This window comes from Terrapene carolina, unplaced genomic scaffold (genome assembly GCF_002925995.2).
Source record: "Terrapene carolina triunguis isolate 2854851 unplaced genomic scaffold, T_m_triunguis-2.0 Scaffold42, whole genome shotgun sequence".
NCBI classification, from domain to species: domain Eukaryota; kingdom Metazoa; phylum Chordata; order Testudines; family Emydidae; genus Terrapene; species Terrapene triunguis.
Genome location: NW_020664393.1, coordinates 31,850,054 through 31,858,933, shown reverse-complemented (window position 1 = coordinate 31,858,933; position 8,880 = coordinate 31,850,054).

Here is an 8,880-nt window from a genome sequence, read left to right as displayed (position 1 = left end):
TGTAAATAATAAGCAGGCAGCATTATGTCCCGTAAATGTAAACAAACTCGTTCATCTTTGCAATTAGCTGAACAAAGCAGGACTGAGTGGACTTGTAGGCGCTAAAGTTTTAGATTGTTTTGATTTTGAGTGAAGTTATAGAACCAAAAAAAAAATCTACATTTCTAAGTTGCACTTTCACAACAAAGATTGCCTTACAGTACTTGTAGGAGGTGAATTAAAAATACTATTTCTTTTGTTTTTTATATTTACAGTGCAAATATTAGTAATCAAAAATATAAAGTGAGCACTGCACACATTGTATTCTGTGTTGTAACTGAAATCAATATATTTGAAAATGTAGAAAAACATCCCAAAATATTTAATAAATTTCACTTGGAATTCTATTGCTTAACATCGCAATTAATTTTTTTGAGTTGAATCACGTGTGTTAACTGCGATTAATCAACAAATAACCAAAATGTAAAAGAAGCTATTGAAAATGGAGCCGCTTCTCCCACTGATGTCTGATTCAGAGGTAGCCCTGAAGTGGAAGTGAGAAACTAGAGACATTCTGGCCCTTGTCTTAATTTATCTGTTCTTTCCCCCACCTTCTCTTTTTTAAACAAGGGGCTGGTTATTTTCATTTAATACCAGTGATTTAGGCCTTACAGCAGCTACCATGGTAACTGGCTGCATGCACATTGTACAGGTGGCCTGTGTTTCCTACCTGTGGAGCTTGTGTACTCTATAGGAGGCATGTGGGAGACAGCACAGTGGTTCCTTGAGCTGCATTTTTGGCTGCTAGTGCTAGGGGTTATTAATAATGTTTATTACAGTAGTGCCTAAGGGACAAATCAAGAATGAGGCCACATTGTGCTAGGCACTGTACAAACACTGAGTAGCAGATGGTCTGTGCCCCTAAGAGTTTACAATCTAAGAGTATGTCTACATGGGTCAGATTAGCTGACTTGGGCTCACACGGCTAAGGCTCTAGGGCTGAAAAAAACTGTGTATAGACATTTGGGCTCAAGCTGGAGCCCAAGCTCTGGCACCCTGCGAGGGTGGACATCGACACAGCAATTTTTAGCTCCACACCTCGAGCCCTAGTCAGCTGACCTCACCTGGTCCAGCTGTGGCTGTGCTACAGGGCTTTTATCCCTGTATAAGCATATCCTTAACAGATAATACAGACAGAGGGTAGACACAAGAAGCAAATGGCATAGTAATTCCATGCGTTTTGGGGTATGAGTGGGTTTAGTTAGAAAGAGATGAGGCAAATGGAAAGAAAAGCGAAGGGAGGTAGGTGGGGGGGACAGGATGGGGAGAGGGAGTAAGTGTGGAATGAAGCTGAGGTGAAAGGACTATGAAAAAGAGGGGCAGTCGAGGGGAGAGGGTTGGTACAAAACAGCCCATCAGCACAGGGCAGAGAAAGTCCAGTCAATGAAATTTCAGATTTAAATAGCTGAAATGATGAAATTTATAAATTTTAAAAAGCCTATGACCGTGAAATTGACAAAAATGGACCATGAATTTGGCAGGGCCCTACTCATTACCAATGTATTAGTCACAAAGGTCACCACACATACAGTTACAAAATATTACATATTGGGTCTTAAAGTGTCCTGTTTGCATGTTGAATGTATTGGCTCATTAATATAGTAGCATAGATATTCCAGACTAAGAGTCCCTTCTCCAAAGAATTTACAATCTAAAGTACAGGCTGTTACTGTAAAGAATACATAACAGGAAATAGAGTGGGGTATGGCTTTTTAAAAAAATCTAGAATGCTTCAGAAAACCATTTGAGATATGCTTTTTAACATTGTGGAGGTATTATTAGTAACTAGGGGGGTATTTTCCAAGGGCATTGAGAGTTGCATGTCTTACTCCCATTTGTGCCTTTGAAAAAAATCACCCACTACATAATTAAGTGTTCAGATTTGCATTTAAAGCAGGACTAAAATCCCTCTGCTTCACACTTTAATGGTTAAATATATTCTTTGATTTTGGCACAGTAATCCTCAGAGGACAACTGATTTTTCCATGTCATTTTTTAAGAAAAATATTTAGGCTCCCTTTTTGAAATGTTGCCTGGTTAGCTCACATTTATTTGGGTTCCTCTAAAGAGCCACAATGTTCACAAACGTCAAACTTCAGCTAAACACACACATGCATATGTATGTTCTGGTAACATTTTCTACTCAGGCCACTTTTAAGCTTTGTGCATTTTTTTTTTAGAGTTTTTTTCCTTATTCAAGGAATCTATTTGAGTTTCACCAAGAGTCATTGATAGAATTTCCATTTTCAATAAAAAAGAAAAGAAAAAGGAATGTTTTGAAAACGTACAAGTTTATCAGGATTTTCTCTCTCCAGCTCTGACACATTTCCCCTGGTTGCTGCCTTGGCTCCAGCAGCCTAGAGAAGCCAGCCTCTATCTGAGACAATGCAGCACGTGAGGGGCTCCTGCAGTGCACTGCAGAGCAGCAGAAGCAGCAGTGTTGAGGAAGCACTACAAGTGTGGGTGCTTCAGCACAGAGGCACTGGGTTTCCCATGCCACAGACCAATCACACTGCACCTCTCTATTCTTCCCAACCTCTTCCCCAAACCTTGCAGCCACACACATCCCTCTAACTCTTCACCTCCCCAGTCACCCCCTAATGCCCCCACCACCGGCATCCCTGCTCTTCCCTTACTCTCAGTTCCTCACACACCTTGAACTAGATCCATGAAGAGCCAAAGATGAGGGATGCATTAAAAGAGGGAGCATGGGGGGCAGGTAGGGATTGGAGGAGGAATTTGTGGGGCTAGGTATTGTTGGGAGAGTATGGGGAAATGGAGCTTGAGCTGGGAGGGCAGAAGCAGAGGGGAGAGAAACTTTTGCTACAGAATGTTCTGTTCTAAAATCCAAAGATAGGGCTTCCAATTTCAAGGAATGCCAGGAAAAATGAGATAACATGAAATCAAGGTATTGTGTTGTGCAAAAAGCTGTGTTTGTGAGGCACACAGTAAGTAGGTGTATAAATCAGTTAATGCACATATAACAAGAAGCTTCTGGGGAGGAATATTTGCTTCTTCATGCCCACATGAAACTCTTGAATGTTAGAGGGAGCTATGTTTTTGCATTAAGGGCCCACTCCAGCATTCTCTGCCCATCCAATTTGTCCATGTACTTCTCTGTATTTAATGAGTATGTAATAAGTGACTGGTAGTTTAATTTCCCTTCTAAGCTTTGTGCATTCATGCAACAATGAAAGTATTTTTTCTAATCAATGAATTGAGTTTATTATTAACCTTATTTCTACATTTTCTGTTACTTTACTATGGTGCTTCAATTGTATTTCCACCTCAGTAATGGCTTCCTAATAGAGTTTCCTTACACAGATTGCTTCTGTGTGAGCAGCAGAATTTTCTTAATGATTCTAGTACAAATTCCTTTCTGTTTTAGTCTGCTTTCTCTGTCCGTTCCTGTATTATTCATCTCTAATGGTACAGCACCTTTGTGCTCTGTGACATGGAAAACAGGGGCATTGTAAGGAAACCTCAAGGACAAAGCATCAAAATAACGGAGGCAACATCTATAAAAAGGAAATTAATGACTCAGGCGAGTAGATGCTACATGTAAGTGATTTTAATGAGTGAGAGCTTCAGCCATGCTTAGAAATACAAATGTATTTACTGCCTTTCGGATCTCAATCCTTAGTTGTTACTAAGGGCAGATCAAGCAGGGACAGAGGAAAATTCTAGCCATAAAATCAGAAGTACCTTAGCCAACTAGCTGGAGTTTAACAGAAATATCAGGTACAATCAAAGGGACTGATTCTTGTCTCATTGCAAGTGGCAGAAATCAGGAGCAATTCCACTGAAATGAATGAAGTTATGCTGATGTAAAGTCAATGCCAGTGAGAAGAGAGTGTCCAGGTCCAACATAGCCAGATGTAACTAACAGGCTTGTCATAACTCTCCATTTTCTTTTATGGTCTTGTTGTTAAAACAACTGCCTGGCCACTGTCACAATCCAGAAGCAGTGGAAAGGTAAACTCCTATAAATTAGGATCATTTCATCTGCCTGTGTGCTTCCTAGAAGTTTTTGCTTATTTTTCTGTAATTCTTGTAAACTATTGTAAATAAAGTGCTAGAGCACCATCTAGTGGGAGGCAGGGGGTTGCTGTGCAGTTATTTACCTTTGACTTAAAAGCAAAACATGTAAAATGCCTGAATCTTCTTTACTTACTATGACTTTATTTTCAGTGGAGAAACTTTGTAGGATAAAGAAGAGAGGTTTTGGAGCTGAGCAGTTGCAGAGAGAGCTGGCATGCTATATTTTAGCTGTGTCATCTGTTACTCTAAGGCTAAAAGCAAATTCAACATATTGACATGAGCATTTAGATGGGTGGAAAATCAGTTATTAATCAACAAAGGACTATTGATTTTCCAACAGTCATTTCCATAAAATAGTGGATCAGCTTTTATTGTCAGCAAGCAGTGAGCTGGAAAGTTAACTGCCATCAGTTAGGCCTCTGGCCCAAAGAAGGAGGTCAGTAAATGATGGGAGATAGAGAGTTCTCCAGAGTCATTGCTTAAATAGAACATCATGCAACTTTCAAAAGTTTTGGAAATACATGTGTGTACAGAATACAAATTAGGACTAAATTAACTGACTGCACTTGAAAAACCAAACAGTTTAGAGTAAGCCATTCAGACTAAGGTAGATTTTGTATGTATAATATGGTAAATTTTTTATAATAGTTTGATTTTCAGTAGATCTTGGAAATACATAATTATCCACTTTTACACTCAAGTAAGCAATTTCCCATTATTTTTGAATGCAATATTGTATTAGAAATCACTAAGAGTAACAGTAATTATAGCATGGGCCATTCATGCCAACCATTAGTCCTGTGCATATAATTCCTTTATGAAGTCATAGTGGCTTCCTATGCATGGAAATATTCAGGATTAGGCTTTACAGATACTATAGTTACCTATGACTGAAACAGAGACTTATTAGAAGATTGTAGCCAAATATGGCTACATTTATGCCACTCTTTTCTTCTCTCAGTAGAACATAATTCACCTATTTGTTTTAGAACAGAAATATACATTTATTGGTACTATTTTGTATCAGCAGCCTCTGGAATCAGAAGTCTTTTGACAAAGACAGTTTGCTAAGAATGAAACATTCTGAAGCCTAAAATTCCCTGAAGAATGTACTGAAGTATGTCATAGAACATCTGAAGTTTTTTTTTGTTCAATGATAGTGACTTTTAAATCTGTAATAGAATGACCAGGAGATTGAAGTGTTCACTTACTGGCTTATGTATGTTACCATTCCCGATGTCCGATTTGTGTCCATTTATTCTTTTGCGGAGGGACTGTCCGGTTTGGCCAATGTACATGGCAGAGGGGCATTGCTGGCACATGATGGCATATAGAACATTAGTGGATGTGCAGCTGAATGAGCCCTTGACGGTGTGGCTGATGTGGTTGGGTCCTCTGATGGTGTTGCCAGAGTAGATATGGGGACCGAGTAGGCAATGAGGTTTACTACAGGGATTGGTTCCTGGGTTGGTGTTTCTGTGGTGTGGTGTGTAGTTGCTGAGGACCCAACCACATCAGCCACACCATCAAGGGCTCATTCACCTGCACATCCACTAATGTTCTATATGCCATCATGTGCCAGCAATGGTCACAGCTGTCTCTCCATTGGTCTTGGAGGGAGGTCACACACCCCTCACTACAAGTCCTCTGGAAGAGCACAGTTCAAGGGGGAATTAGCATCAGCGTCTCTGCCACTCAGTGGGGTAACCCAGTACTGAGTCTAGGAGCCCTGGTCCTCTGACCGGACACTAAACAGTTAGGGGGCTCCAGCCTACAGCCAGGGTAAAGCAGCAGTGTCCATAAGCCCCAGGCCTCTGGCAGGGTGAGGCAGCAAGTAGTTAGGCGGCTCTGGGCAATATTCAGGGCAGAGCAATGAGTCTATTATCCCAGGCAGGGCAGCAAAATCAGGAGGCTCTAGCCTGTAGTCAGGACAGCACAGTAACAAGTCTATTAGCCCATCCCTCAAACAGGGTGGGGCAGCAAAGTCAGGAAGCCTGGGCCTGTACTCAGGACAGAACAATAATGAGTCTAAGCCCAGGACCCCAAACAGGGCGGGGCAGCAAACAGTCGGGGGTCCAGGAGTGGCAGGGGGATGCAAGCCCACCTGACTCCACTGCATCCCAGCCCAGGGCCTTAACAGTGGCAAAGTGGCCTGCCACTGGGTCAGTAGGGAAATCCGGCCACAACAAGCTGGCTGGCTGTCAGCCAGCAACACAGCTGAACGATATTCAGCTCCCCTGGGCTATTTCCTACACTCCCGTTTGAGGGGGTACTTGGGTCCCGGGGTCGTCATCCATCTTGCTGGGGTAAACAGCTAATGGCAGCCCCAGCAACTCCTCAAAGTCTCCGGTGACAGGCAGCTCTGGCAGTCCCTCCAGATCTCAGGCACTGCAGCAGTTGCTGTTGGGTCTGAGCTCCAGCAGCAAGTGAGAGTCGTCCCTCTCCTCCGGCGTCTTCTCTCCAACTGAGCTAGAGAGCCGGCCTTTTATATTTCTGGTTCCTGTCCCACCCCTCTGCTTCTGGCGTGGGTGTCCCGGCTCTGCCCACTGGGGTTGGGGCGCTTGCAGCTGTCCCTCCATCCATCTGGGAGGGAGGCCATGCCCCCTTGCTACAAGGGCCATGAGATCATTAGTGGCCTAGGTAAGGGCCTTGAGTTAACCTTGCAAATAAAATATATCACCTCCAGCAGAACAGTTACCTCAAACACTGTGTTGGGGCTCTGGTTTAACATGGAGTTAAGAGTGCCGCCTACTGAGTTACCTATTCATGCATGGCTCTCATCCAAGTATTGATTTGTCCTTTTCTGGAGGAAGCTGACAAAAAAAAAAAAAATCACAGCCAGCAGTCGTAGATTTAGGATCTTTGAATAATAATTAATTTTAAGCTCCTTGTTTCCAAAATGTGCTGCCATGTTGGTTGGTGCAGCTGTGACAGCACAGGGCACTAACTGAGAAAGAACTCCCTTACCCAGCACTCCCCACAGTGATTGTTTTTCAAGGAATCCATGGTGCAGACTGAAGTAGAAATATATGGGCATGGCTACACTTGCAGATGTAGAGCGCTTTGAGTTAAACCAGCCTTCATAGAGTGCAGTAGGGAAAGCGCTGCAGTCTGTCCACACTGCCAGCTGCCAGCGCACTGGCGTGGCCACATTAGCAGCTCTTGCAATGGCCACAGAGAGCAGTGCATTGTGGTAGCTATCCCAGCATGCAAGTGGCTGCAACGTGCTTTTCAAATGGGGGGTTGGGGTGGAGTGTGACAGGGCGTGTGTATGTGGGGGGAGAGAGAGAGTGGGTTTTTGGGGGGGCTGAGAGCATGTCAGCATGCTGTCTTGTAAGTTCAGACAGCAGCAGACCTCCCCTCCGCCCCCCGCCTCTCTCTCTTACACACAGCATTCCACAGTAATGGCTTGCATGCCAGCTGTCAGAAACGGAGCTTTGAGAGGGCATTTCTGCAGGAGTTCAAAACAATGACAAGAGTGGCCACTTGACTTAAGGGGATTATGGGACATTTCCGGAGGCCAATCAGAGTGCAGTAATGCAACACCTCATTCACATTGATGCCCATACACTGTAGCCAAGGCGCAGCAAACGTTATTCCTCTCGCCGAGGTGGAGTACCAGGTACAGAGCACTCTACGTGCCTTGCCAGTGTGGACGGGGAGTGAGCTAGTGCGCACAGATCTCCTTTATTGAGCACTAACTCGCAAGTGTAGCCAAGCCCTTAGCCTGGTAACTTCTCCAGAGCAAAATCTTTAGAAATACAAAGATTCTGATTAGCTCAGTAAGGAATGTCTGCAAAGGTCAGAGTTTATGGATTGGCAGATGGTGCAGCCCTGGGTCTGGATCCCCAAAGGAATTAGCTGCATCAAAGCGATAGTACAAGTGTCCCAGATGTAGACTGGACATAGGATTTAGTGCCTCACAAACATCACATTTTCAAAAAGCAAAGGAAGGTTACCCACAGCATCCAAAAGTGTCATTTTAGAGTAAGGGCATCACTCCATCCCTGTCCAAATCTGGGAATGTTTTCAGATGCATTTAGTTATTTTTCTAGAAACAGCCAAGCCACCCTTACATCATAGAATGATGATGTATCAAAGCAAACTTTCTATACAAAGAAAAATTACTATGTATTCTTCCCCACAACCTTTATTTCTTCCTATTCAACACTTTTCTTCCATCTCTTGATGTCTCTGTTTTCCCTCAGCTTAGTATTTCTATACTTTGTCTTTTTAAATGTTTGCTAATTTTCTCTATCATAAACATTCCCTTCAAGGCATTTTTATTTTCTGATTTGACACTACTTTTCCCCTCAGGCCCTTTCTTTCTGGTTTTCTACTGTCTCTCTTTCGCAATCTGTGTCTTGATGCCTCTCACCCCTTGTTCACAGGTCTTCTTACAATGGAGCCCAGAACATTTGTCTTGCTCGTCACCCAAATGCGGGTGATGAGAGTGTTCCAGAGAGAGAGAGAGAGAGATTTGATATCACCTTGCAACTGCAGGAGAGTTGACTGCCTTTGCAGTGCAACGACAAACATGGAATTTAATCTTGATTCATAAGACAAAAAGTCAGATTTACCGGTATGTACTGCAACACTTCTAGTTTTTGGCTGCTTTGTGTCATAAGGGCTGTGCAGAACAGCTGGGGTGCACCAGTGAATCTGACCCAACCTTTTGACTGGAGCTGGTTGAAGAAACAGGGAGGAAAAAACCAAACCAAACAAAAAACCTACTATTTTGGTAAACCCACCACTCCCCATTTTTGGTCGCAATTAGACATTTTGACAAAAATCAGAACT